The sequence below is a fragment of the Canis lupus genome, chromosome 28 (assembly GCF_011100685.1).
Source record: "Canis lupus familiaris isolate Mischka breed German Shepherd chromosome 28, alternate assembly UU_Cfam_GSD_1.0, whole genome shotgun sequence".
Classification (NCBI taxonomy): Eukaryota; Metazoa; Chordata; class Mammalia; order Carnivora; family Canidae; genus Canis; species Canis lupus.
The window spans coordinates 27,214,954-27,220,953 of record NC_049249.1 but is presented as its reverse complement, the minus strand read 5'-3'; positions in this window follow the sequence as shown (position 1 = coordinate 27,220,953).

Here is a 6,000-nt window from a genome sequence, read left to right as displayed (position 1 = left end):
CAGGAAAGAGAGATACTGAACAAGGGATTGCAAGGCTGAGGATGGCATGTCAGAGGAATGCAGGGAAGACTTCCTAGAGAAAGTGTCCTCTAAATCAAGACTTTCAGTGGAAAAAAAGAAAAGCCAGTCAACTGCCAGGCTAAGGGAATAGCAAGTGCAAAGCTTGGAGGTGAAAGGGAAAGAAGGCCAATGTGGCTAGGGTTTAGGAAAGCAAGGAGGAGAAACACAAGATGAGGCTAGGAAGGATCACACAGGACCCTGTTTCCCTATCTACTTCTTTGAGCTCATGGCACAGTCATGGCCCCTAGTAGGGACAAAACAGGATCCTCCCAGCCTGACGCATCTCCCAGGCATTCCTCTATGGTTTTTTTACTTGAGGGACACTAGCCAGGCAAAGCAAAGACTCAGAAGGCAAAGGTGCCTCCTCCTATGCAATCTTTCATATACATACATATACATATCTGTATATTTATATACATGATTATATATTTTTTTAAATGTGAACAATACATATATCTTATATGTATCTTTGTGCGTGTATGTGTGTGTGTGTGTTTAAGCGCATCTTTTACATTTTACTTCCTTTTAAGTGAAGCCCTTTCTCTTTTCTCTTGTCTTTCCCTGATTCGGCCTTAGCACAGGCTTCTTTTCCCTTACTCCCCTAGACTTTGAAATAACCTCTTCAGTCTCCTTGCCTCTAGCCTCTTTCCCTCCCCCTATCTCCAGTCTCTCCCCTTTCCAATCTCCAAACAGCTGCCAGGTTTAATAATGTCACTTCCCTAGCTGGAAATCTCTGAGAAGTCATAGATGAACCACTGATAAATCCACATTGCTAGAGTTCAGAATCCAGAGCGGTTTCTGGCCCCAATCCATTTCGGCACCCTGGCCTCCTGCCATTTTTCATCCCACCCCCCTATCTTCCCCAGCACCCCACACTGTAGCCATGCAACCACACAGACTTTCGTTTCCTGATCAAATAGAGCATCTCTCAGCTTGTGCCATGAAACACTGGTTCTGTGGGATGTTAGTAGGAGTTAGGCCTTGAAATACTTAAATATGTTGGGAAATGATAAAGTTTGTTATGGGTTGAATTGTGCCCCCCAAAATTCGTGTGTTGAAGCCTTGACCCCCAGTACCTCAAAATGTGATCTAATTTGGAAATAAGGTCTTTATAAAGCTAATCAAAATAAGATTAGGTCATTAGGGTGAGCTTAATCCAATATGACCAGTGTCATTATGAAAAGGGGAAATTTGGACACAGGAGACACACACACACAGGGAAATGACATGTGAACAAGAAGGCAGAGATTGGAGTGATGTATCTACAAGTCAAGGAATGCCAAAGATTGCCTGCAAACCATTGGAAGAGGGGAGAGGCATGGAATAGATTCTCCCTCACAGTTCTCAGAAGGAGCTAAGCCTGCCGACACCTTGATCTCAGGCTTCCAGCCTCCAGAACCTTGAGACAATAATTTTCTGTTGTTTAATCTACCTAGTTTGTGCAACTTTGTTATGGCAGCTCTGGGAAACTACTACAAAGTCAAAGAGCTTTTTACAGTGCCAGACTTTCCTAGTTTTTAATATCCTAATGTACACCCTAAATCTCCAAAAGGCTAGAGAGCATCCCTAACTTATTTGACAACAACACTTTTCCCCCAGCGCATCTCCTGGGAATTAGTGTTCTGAGCAACACACTTTGGGAGATGCTGACCTAGGGCTGTGAACTCAGTTAAAGGTTAAAGAGGAGAATATGCAGTGAGTGAATGAGTAAACAAGTTTGCCATAAACTGTGAGTAACTAACAGCCACTTAACGTTCTGAGAACTTTCTCCCCCACTAGGTGACTCTATAATTAGTAGATGTTTAGGTCCTGAGGGAAGTTGACTAAAAAGTTGCCAATGGTGAGAGAGCAAGCATTTGGGGTGACTAGATGTTCCACTCTTTGATCTCTAGGTATTACCTTGACCCAGGAGTGGTTTTATAAGTTGCGGGACTCAATGCAAAGTGAAAATGCAGGATCTCTTGCTCAGAAATTATTAACTTCAAAAGATGATAGCAGGGTATTAAGCCAAGATCTTGGCTTTTCGAAGCATGGGACCCCGTTTGACCACACAAGTCGCATGCTTGTGAAGCCACTCCTGCCTTGACTGGCCCAACATAATCCTTAGCAATTTTAGACTGCTGTCTCCTCATTGGATGAGTTACATTTAGAACATTTCTTCATTGGGGGTCCCTAAGACAATCCCCAGGTTCAGCGATTGCCTAGAAAGATTCAAAGGACTCAGCATCTGGTGGTACTCATGGCTATGATTTACTACAGTGAAAGAAGACAAAGCAGGATCAGAAAGGGAAAAGACGCATGGGCAAAATCCAGAGGAAACCAAGCACGAGCTTCCAATAGTCCTCTCTCAGAGGAGTCTCACAGGATGCACTTAATTCCCTCAGCAAGGAATTGTAACAGCATGTGAACTGTTGTTCCACCAGAGGAGCTCATTACAGACTTAATACCCAAGGTTTCTATTGGGAGCTGGTCATACAATAATCCTCTTCCTAGCATGAACCAAAATTTTAGACTCCCAGAAGGAAAAATGAGTGTTTAGCATAAACCATATTGCTTTCATAACTTGTTCAGGCAGAATGAGCTATTCTTATCAGGAAATAATGGGAACAATCCCGAAATTCCAGTTCCCAGACATCAGTCCAGGGCCAACCTTGTAAGCTGACCTTTCTAAGGATAGCAGGACACTAGTTATGTTAAACGTTTAACTCTCAGATACGAGCCAGAAAAATTAGAAAACCATGTTGGTAGGACAAGAATCTGTCCTTAAGTCCCCGAATGAGGATTCGGGAAATGAGAGCATTCAACAGAGATCTCAGTTTGTCCACTGAAGGGCAGCACTGACGTGACTTTCTTAACCATTTCTTAGCCTTCACAGCAATCACAGTGAAAATAACTCAGGTGAAGCCAACAGTTCCCTAATATTTCTGAGAAACTTGTGGGAGAAGGGATTTGGTAAAAATTGTTCAAATTTTTACCAAATCTAAATTGTTCAAATTTCTATTTATCCAGGTTGTGTTTAGTCTTAACCCGCAAACTGCTATTTTAGTTTTTCATAAATAGAGCAATCAGATAATGATTCATTTTCAATGATAAATTAGTATTTAACACCTGTCAATTCAATGTGCCAGGGATGTAGACTATAAAAATTTGGTTTTTGCCCTTCAGAATATCATGAATCTTAGCTAGTTTGGCCTACAGGAAAGGATACTGGGCTTAGAGCTTGGTTCCTGGACTAAGAAACTAGGTGGATCCGGGCAAGTCACTAGACAGTTTCGAGCTTCAGTTTCCTTATCTGTTCAGTGGGAAAAAACCACATCTTCATTACAGAACAGGTATAAAAACCAAATAGTGTAATTGGATTCATGTGGAAGTGGTTGGTAAACTATAAATCAAATCTTGTGGGGAGGGAGGGGTGCTTAAAGAGCAAAGGAAAGTGACTACATTTAAGAAAACCAGCACGTTTAATAAATGATGGCAATAACCCAGCCCCATTATGGGGAGCAGTTACTGCCATCGTCTGCATCACTGATGGCGCAATTAACTTAATTAACACATACCTCTGTGGTGAGTTTGCTGAAATAACACTTTTCCTTTTCACAGGCCCCTGCCTTGCCAGCAAGGCATCTCCAAGTTATGCATCTTCCAAGTACAGAGGCCAGAGTGTTAAATGGCTTTGAGTGGGTGCACAAAAAACAGAATTCCAGAATATCCACATTGTTAGCAGCTCAAATTACCTAGAAGAAATAAGAGAAGCTTCATCAAAATCTTGTAGACTAGGGCAAAGACCAATGCATCTCAAAGTGGAGGCCTGATTGGGTGGGTTGGCTATGATCCCATAAGGAAGTCCTTCTCATCAAATCTGGAATGACTTCCCACAAGATAGCATCCTGTTCTCCCCAAGGTTCTAACAAAGGAGCCTTTAATCTGCCATGAGGGTAACGGGGATTTTTGGGAAGTGAGAATGAGTCTGTGTCTACATGAGAAGGAAGTCTGTAGATGGGCTGCTCTGCCCTTCTGATAGCCGTGGTTGAGTGCTATAGAGGGCGAGAATAGGGACATTGCAGAAAAAGGGACATACCTATCCTATTTTGGAGGTTTTTAAACTTCATTCCAGTTCTTCGGAGTAGTTGAAAACCACTCAAGAATGTTCTGCTCGCTCTTTTACTCTCTCTTTTCCTCTTTTCCCAATTCCATGGATCCTTTTCCCTTTCTTCCTATCTCTTCTGAGTCTATAGAGCCTTATTTTTATGTTCATCCATGTTGACAATGCATTTACACTCTTTTACATTATTATTGGATTATTGTAGATATGCAGCTCATTAAAGTGATTGCATTTTCCTTTAGAGCCAACATCTTCCTATATTTTCTACAGCAATCTAGCAGGAGGTTGCTCCATAGTAATCTCAGTAAATAATTGTTGAATTAAATTTATTTTCCTTTCTTTCTCTTCTCTCATTGGAAACTGAATGTACTAGTTCTCCTAGATCAGCTGCACGCATCAGAAACCCAGTGTAACAGTGGCTTTAAGACAAGTTTATTTGTCTCTCACGTAATAGTAGGGGGGTAGAAATCGAAGGTGGACAGATAGCTGTGCTCCAGTCATCTTGGGACTCACACTGCCTCTTTCTTATTACTCTGTCATCTCTCGTCATTCTCATCTGTCCGCCAACATAGCACACCAGGCGGCCGATGGTGGACCATGGAAATGTATAGAGTAAGAGTGCCCCTCAGAGATTCTTCGCATCATTTTTGTCACATGTTAGTCATCGTATCCTGGCCACGCGACCACAATGGTTGTAGCAGAGGCTGGGGAGTGTAGTCTTTATACTGGCTGACCATCCGTTTGAAGAAAAATCAGAGTATTACTAATACAAAGCAATGGTTTTCCAAGTTTTTAACTGTGACTCACAATAAGAAAGACATTCTACATGACAATCCAATACAGGCATCTTACATACAGAGAGATTAAAAGCGCTTTGGAACAATAGTTACTCATATTTTTGTCTAGTGCATTTTCATATTTTTATAGTTTAGATTTTATAAAATAAAGGTGTTTGTAATTAATGAATGGAGCATGGCCCGCAATTTGAAAGGCGCAGCTATAGAAGGAAGAGAGAAGAATCCCAGAAGGCAATTAGGAGTCTCTACCATTTGGATGGAAGCACTCAGGTCTGATCTTAGGCAAAATCATTTACTTGCATTCTTCATGGTGAACATCACAGTACCAGGTGCTGGATAGGCAAAATAAAATAAATAAATCAAAGCAATCTGTCCATGAATCCATCAAGTAGTCAATGAAAGCTTAGAGAGAGTACAGATAGAATCTCTACTGACACTGGAGACAAAATATTGAAGGCTAGAGGGTCCTTTTCACCAACAGAACCTCTAGGGGTGGGAGAAGACATTCTTTGGTCTCTTAACGCAGGTTTTAAGTAGATAAAACACAAACACGGATATCTATCCCATTGAGCCTTCTGTATTTTAAGCTGAACAGATAATTCATACCAAAACCAAACTGATTTCATCTTAATTCTTTGACATGGCCTCAAATATATGAACTGTGTCAGGGGCAACCTCATGGTTTCATTATGATAGTATCTCCTAGACTATCCTCATTCACTTTTGTGCTAGAGTAACCTCTATATCAGATTTGTCATTCCTTCTATATACTTCAAATTTGAGGAAAACCTCATCTCCTGTGATGTTTTTTTCTTGACAGTTTCAACTGACTTTTGTCAGATTTTTGACAGGGGAAAATAAAACCAACAACTCAAAGAACATTACACTGCATTTGTTTTCAGAGCAACAGTTTTGGATGAGTTTGAAATGACTTTTAAATGATGTCACAATAGATGCTTTAAAACAAGCCCCAAATCCTTTGTGCTACAAACACCGTTGGCTTAATTAGTTCTGGTGGAGGCATCTTCGGTAACTGCAAGC